At 44.4% G+C, this 7,410-nt stretch overlaps 1 protein-coding gene across 2 annotated transcripts in view; it reads right to left on the minus strand.

The window, feature by feature from the left end:
• Window positions 1–111, minus strand: part of MRPL42 (mitochondrial ribosomal protein L42) — a 29,875-nt gene extending 29,764 nt beyond the window's left edge. The window contains exon 1 of one of the 2 annotated variants that reach the window (XM_006764641.2): window positions 21–111. The gene's annotated coding sequence lies outside the window, so the exon portion shown is untranslated. Of the gene's footprint in view, window positions 1–13 lie in introns of both variants that reach the window. The other variant, XM_015564523.1, reaches the window with a different exon arrangement.
• Between the last annotated feature and the right edge of the window lie 7,299 nt (window positions 112–7,410).

Genomic DNA, 7,410 nt, shown 5'->3' on the forward strand with positions numbered 1-7,410 from the left:
GAGGAAAAGGCACCGGTTACCTTGACGTCTGCTCACCGCGAGCCCGCCATCTTCCTCCAGCCGGGTCCTAGGACAACCACTCCACGTGCGTTCCTGGCTGCCGGGCATTCTGGGAAATGTAGTCTCGCGGGAAAGAGCTCCCTGCGGGGCGGGGGCAGCTGCTAGCAACTTGACTCACATCACTCAAAAAACCAAACAAAAAACACAAGATCGCTGCCCCACGCACACATCCTTAGAAAGTAGCAAGCGGTATTCTATTTAAGTTTATATTAATAATTAGAGTCCCTAATGGGGGGATGAGGACACATTTGTAATACCTTAACCAATAAAGAAATTAAAATAATAATAATAATAATTAGAGTCCCGCCGGTGTGTTCAGAGGTTGAGCATCGACCTATGAATCAGGAGTCATGGTTCGATTCCCAGTCAGGGCACATTGCGGAGGAGAGGGGGCGGGGTGAGGTTTGGGGGGGTTGCTGGCTTGATCCCCAGTGTGGAGAATGCAGGAGGGAGCTGATGGGTGATTCTCACTTCCCCCTTTTAACTTCACACCCAACCCCACCTCTCAGGGTTTAAAATAGGGAAGTGAGGAGGGCCTCCAATCGGAGAACCCAGCACTGTGTTCTGAGAATTGTGCTAGCTATTCATTATGGGAGGAAGAAAATGTGCAGAATCCTGGATTTTGCCATTTGTCTTACACTTTCTGTTCTCATTGCCATCAGTGCTCTTCTTTCAGTTCTTATGACCACTGCCTTACTTTATCCATATTGCTCAAATATCATCTCAGAGAAGACCACACCATTAAAATAGCCTCACTCACCCATATACTATTATCTTCCTTTAGTTTTCTTCATAACATTTACCATTATATAACATCATATTATTTGTCTCCTCATTTAATGTCTGTTTCATGCTGGAATGAAAGCTCCACAAAGGTAGGGTCAGGTATCTATCTTGTTCTATATTGTATGCAAACCCAACAACTAGAACTGTGCTTGGTCTCACTGAAGGCCTCCAGTATTTGTTGAGTGAATGAAACAAATAACACAGCAGGCATCGAAAATAGCAGATGATTGACTGCTACAGCAGCAGTGTAACCTGGACATTCCTTTCCCTCATGATTTGCAAATTTTGTATTTATGTACATTTTTCTGAAAAGGATTCATAGCTTTTATGATGTATTCAAGGGGGTCAATAAACCCCTCAAAACATTAACAACCATTGTCCTGAGTGATTAATATTAAAAATAAGTGGATGTAAATTCACAATAAAAAAAATAAATGTGGGCTGCTGTGGTTTCTCTCATTTGCCACAGAATACAGGCTCCTTCTGCTGCTAATCATTGCTTCTGTGGAAGCCCAATGAGGACTCATTTCTGTCTTTTTAATCCTGTCCATCCTTCAAAATCACTCCATAATGCCTTTCTGGACTATGCTGTAGGAAGAGATAGAGAGGAAAAACAGAGTTGAATGAACAACCAACTGGATTTGTCAAACATTCATTGTGCAAAGTGGAAGGGAGATACATTAAAGATGACTTCAGAGGACATGTCTTGATGGCTGTGACAGAATAGGGACCACTGACCAACAGGGAGACTCATCAGAAAGGTTTACGAAACTGAGACCAGAAAAGAAACTAATCACGTGCATGGAAAAGAGAGTAGAACTAGCTTTAGGCTGAGGGAACAACTTAAAAGTCTTAAGGGGGTGAAAATAACTTACCATCTCCTGGAAGACAGTGTGGAGGAGAGTGGCAGGAGATGAAGTAAGAACCGTGTCATGTTGGGCTTTGTAGGCCTTGGTGGTGACATCATGGAATTGGGACATAGGCCATATGTGTAGATTATTCTAAATGTAGTAGGGAGTCACTGGATGGGTTTAACACAAAAGAAGGGACATATGATTTATGTTTTGAAAAGATTACTCTGGCTGCATTGTAAGGAGTGGCAATACTGCAAGCAAGTCTAATGAGACTATTGCTATACTGCAGTCAAGTTAAGAGATGAAGGTGATAACATGATGTAGGGTAGCAACAGTGGAGATGAAGAGAAAGGAAGAGAGTCCAGATATATTTTGAAAATGGAAATGATAACCAAACTTGCTGGTGGATTGATTGGATGTGGAAGCTGAGAGAGAGGAAAGGCACTTCAGGTGATGCTTTGATGACTAGCTTGAAGGTGGTATTGTTCATGAGATAGGGAAGAGTGAAAGGGGAGCAGATTTGGGGGTCTGATGAAGATAGAAATTAATGTCTCCACTTGGAAGTTGTTGAGTTTGAGATACCTCTGAAATATCCAAGTAGGGATTAAAGATATAAAGTGAGGTAGCTGATGGGGAAAAAATGTGTCTAGAGAATTAGAGATTAGGCTAGATATAGATTTAAAGCCATTGGGAATGTTGAGTGCATGGAGGTAAAGAGTGTAGAACGAAAGAAAAAGGTGTGAGAGTAGTTAAGAAAGGCATGTCATGTCATGAAGTATTTCTTAACTTTAGCATCCAGTGCCAACAACTTAAAAACTATTATTTCCAAAAATACAAACTTGAAATACCAATAAATAACTTACATTAGCCTACATAAAAGCTGTTGCAATTCATGTTAATGAAATGACAAAGCAGATAAAATCTTAGAGGTTTGGAGTTGGTTTCAAATGGCTTCAGTTGAAAGGGGGTCAGCTTTTTTTCTTTTCTAACTTCACAGAATAAAGTCACTCTTTATATAAATCAGAGATCAAAGACTTCAGAGCAATCTAACTGCCAAACCATTAGGGATAATCTTTCTAAAAACGTTTTTTTTATTACATAAAATTGGCTATAATTTTGAGCATTTACTATGTGCCAGACTTTTAAACACTTTACATGTATTGTTTTTTTCTATTCCTACTGTTGGCCCTAGGAGATGGGTATAATTACTGTGACTGTCATTAAATAAATGAAATAACAGAAGGGGAATTGTTCAAAGCCATGTCAAGTACAATTGGTAGAAATATTATTTGAATCCAGAAACTTCTGATACCAGCACCCATGAGCTTAACTGCTGTGTTAGACTGTGCCATGCTCATTTCCAAATAGAAAATGTAGATTTAAAAAAATCCAAGTTAAAAAAAAATCCAAATTAATACAGATTTTAAAAACAAAACCCCAGAGATAATATCTACTAACATTTTGGTGTGTAACTTTTCATTTTTATCACTTCTTATATCTATACTAGAGGCCTAGTGCACGAATTCATGCATGGATGGGGCCCAGCCAGCCAGAGGGGGGTCGGGGGCACTGGAGGTTGGCTGGCTGGCTTCACCCCCTGGTTGAACTCTGGTAGAGGGGACAATTTGCATATTACCCTTTTATTATATAAGACTAGAGGCTGGGTGCACAATTCATGCACTGGTGGTGTCCCTTGGCCTGGCCTGCGGGGATCAGGCCAGAACCGAGTCTCCAACATCCCCCAAGGGGTCCTGGATTGCAAGAGGGCGGTTCTCAGGTGACGCACCCCGGAATCAGGCTCCCTTCTCTCTGGTTCCAGGTGTGTCACCCAAGAACCCCAGCTGCCAAGTCACTGCAGCTTGGTAGCTCCTGTGCTGAGCGTCTGCCCCCTGGTGGTCAGTGCGCATCATAGCTACCGGTTGGACAGTCAGAGAGTTGCTCAAGTTTTTATATATGTAGATTATGATTCTAATTAACATTTATTGGACACAGTATGTATACTATTTTAAAATTCTATGGTCAGTAACTGGCAGAGGTGAGATATGAACCAGACAGCCTGGTTCTCCTTCAATCTCCTGCTTTTTTATGCAAACACATTATCTTTATTTCTATTAATATATGTATATAAATAAATACACATATACATATAGACTTTTTTATAGAAATATATATGTATGTATATATCTTTTCCCCCCACTTACTGTATCATGAACATTTTTCCTATGAATAGCCTAAATATTATCAGTTTCAAACCATCAGTCTCTTACACATCATCAGGGCTTCTTTATTATTATTTTTGTTAATCCTCACCCAAGGATATTTTTTCATTGACTTTTAGAGAGAGTGGAAGGGAGGGAGGGAAGCTTTGATGTGAGAGAGACACATCAATTGGTTGCCTCCTGCATGTACCTCAACCAGGACTGGAGATTGAGCCTGCAACGGAGCCACATGCCCTTGACTGGAATCGAACCTGGGACTCTTCAGTGCAAGGGCCAATGCTCTATTTGCTTAGCCAAACTGACTAGGACAGGACTTCTTTAGATAATTAAAGATACTTACAATATAGTTTTCTCCACCCCCCCATAATTTTCATTTTAAAGTTATTTCATTTTTAGGTGCTTTACTGCAACTCTTAAAATTTGAATTTATTCTATATTCATTCATTTAACAAACATTTACTAAGCACATATTATATGTACAAGACACCAGCACAGTTTCTCTCTTCTTAGATTGTACCTCAAGTGGAGATGACAGATATCTACACTAATAAAAGAGAAAAATGGTAATTGGCGTACGACGCTACCCTTTTCATTGGCTAATCAGGGCAATATGCAAATTAACTGCCAACTCAGATGGCAGTTAACTGACAACAAAGATGGCGGTTAATTTGCATATGTAGGCACAATGCAGAGAGCGAAAGGGAAAGCAGGAAGAAGCCCCCTGCCACTGACAGTGATCTGAAACCCAGGGGGGAGCTAAGAGCCGCCTTTGCCCTGCCCCCCAGCCATGATCGGAGAATCAGGCGCCTTTGCCGCCCTGGCCAATAATAGCAGGAAGTAGGGGTGGAGCCAGTGATGGGAGCTGGGCACAGTCGAAGCTGGCAGTCCCGGAGCTAGGGGTCCCTTGCCTGGGCCTAAAGCAGAGCCCACGATCGTGGGGCCGCTGCCGCTGTGGGTCCCCGCTGCCCGGGCTGGATGCCTCAGCCAGAGGTGTCCTGCAGGGGCAGGGGCAGAGCCCGCACAATCACGGCGCCCCCCCACTGCCACTGCGGGTCCTCGCCACCCGGGCCGGCGGACTCCTCATCCAGAGGCGTTAGGCCTGGGCAAGGGCGGAGCCTGCAACCGCGGGGAGCTGGGGGTCCCCTGCCCAGGCCTAATGCCTCGGCCAGAGGCGTTAGGCCTGGGCAGGGGAAGAGCCTGCAACCGCGGATAGCTGGTGGTCCCCTGCCCAGGCCTGAGACCTATGCCGGAGGCCTCAGGCATGGTCAAGGGGCTGATCTGGTGATTGGCGATCGGAGGGTGATGAGGGTCAACTCCTCTGGCTGAGGCATCAGGCCTGGGCGGGGGGCTGGGGGTCCCCTGCCCAGGCCTAATGCCTGGGGCAGAGGCATCAGGCCTGGGTGGGGGGCGGAGCCAGGGATTGGGGGGATATGATGGTCCCCTCACCCAGGCCTGAAGCCTGGGTCAGAGGCATCAGGCTTGGGAGGGGGGTGGAGCAAGCGATCAGAGGGAGAAGGGGGTCCCCTGCCCAGGCATGATCCCTGGGCCAGAGGCCTCAGGTCTGAGCAGGGGTCAGAGCCAGTGATCAGGGGGAGATGGGGGTCCCTTGTCCAAGCCTGACACCTACCTGGGCTCGGGCACAAACCCTGGCCCCAAACCTCACCCACCTGGAAGCCTCGGATGCCAGGGGCCCCGGGAGGGCCTTGCGGGCCCAGAGCCCCCTGACCACCCAGTGCACGAATTTCGTGCACCGGGCCCCTAGTTAAGTATATAATTATATAATTAATTATCTTATTATCATTGCACTAAGTGTCTCAGAGGAAAATAATGCCATGGAGCATATAACTAGTCCACAGGCATCTGACTAATCTATTGGGGTTAGAATAGGTTCCTCTGAGCACATGAACTTAAGCAGAAATCTGAAGGAAGGGTAGAAGTTAGGAAGAGGAAGAGGGCAAGAGGGAACAGTCTATGTGAGGGCCCTAAGATAAGAAGTAGAATGATTCCTTCAAGAGTCAAAAATAAGGTCAATGTGCTGTGGCTCGGTTGGTTGGGTGTCATTTCTGGCCCCAAAAAGTCACCAGTTCCATCCCTAGTCAAGGCATATGCCTGGGTTGTGGGCTTCATCCCCAGTAGGGTGCATACAGGAATACAGGAGGCAACCAGTTCTCTCTCTCTCTCTCTCTTTCTCTCTCCCTCTCCTTTCTTCTCTCCCTAAAAATCAATAAAAATACTTTGAAAAATAATAAGGTCAGTGTAACTAGAATACAGAGGGCTAGCAAAAAAAAACCAATGGGTTTGGTGATGAAGGCAGATCTATTGAATGTTTCTAAAAAATATTTCACACATGACAGGTGACACTGAAAAAGGATTTTCTGTGTATCTTTTTTGAAAAAATGTCTATTCGTATCCTTTGCCATTCTTTAATCAGATTATTTGGTTTTTGGTTGTTGAGACATACAGATGACCAACAGGCACATGAAAAATGTTCAATATCACTTTATTATTAGAAAAATCCAAATACAATGAGATATAAAATGGCTAGTATAAAAAAGACAAGAAATAACAGGTGTTGGAAAAGATGTGGAGAAAAGTGGACCCTTGCTCACTGTTGGTGGGAATGTACTTTGGTACATGTGAGAAATGCTCACCTATCTGAATTCAAATAATGGACTCAGAAACAGAAGTATGCTGAAAATGAGACTTTTACTACATTCTCGAGAGTGGGTGTCCACCCAGTTGTACAAGAACACGTGGGGCAGTGAATACAGCCAATTTATTCAGTCCCTCCTCTAGTTGCTCATTGGCTGAGTACTATGAGGTCACCTGTTTCCTCATAGGTCATCTCGGTCTTGCTGTCTCCCATTGGGCTTCTTTAAAGAGTTGGGCTGAGACCTTTTCTAGTTGCCTCCACCTACCCCTGTCTAGCTGAGGCAGGCACCTGGGGATTTCTACCATGATGTTGACCCATGTCCACAGTTCCTTGCTTTTAAGTCCTCCTCCCTCCCTCCCTACATTCTGTTCACCCTGGGGAAATTCAGCAACCATTTCCATCAAAGGCCAACCATGGTAGAAGTGGATCACAGAGGCCCATTTCCTATAGTACAGCCACTATGAGAAACAGTATGGATATTCCTCAAAAAAGTAAGACTAGAGCTACCATATGACCCAGCTATTCCACTGCTGGGTATTTATCCAAGAAATATAAAAACACTAATTCAAAGAGATACATGTACTGCTAAGTTCATTGCAGCATTATTTATAGTAGCTAAGATACGGGGGGGAACCTAAATGTCCACCAATGGGTAAATGGATAAAAAAGATTATATACATACATATCCTATATGATAAAAAGCTAATATGCAAATAGACCAAACAGTGGAACATCCAGTCACAATGACACACACTGACCACCAGGGGGCAGATGCTCAACACAGGAGCTGCCCCCTGGTGGTCAGTGTGCTCCTACAGGATGCGTGCCGCTCAGCTGG

The sequence above is a fragment of the Myotis davidii genome, unplaced genomic scaffold (genome assembly GCF_000327345.1).
Source record: "Myotis davidii unplaced genomic scaffold, ASM32734v1 scaffold581, whole genome shotgun sequence".
Lineage (NCBI taxonomy): Eukaryota > Metazoa > Chordata > Mammalia > Chiroptera > Vespertilionidae > Myotis > Myotis davidii.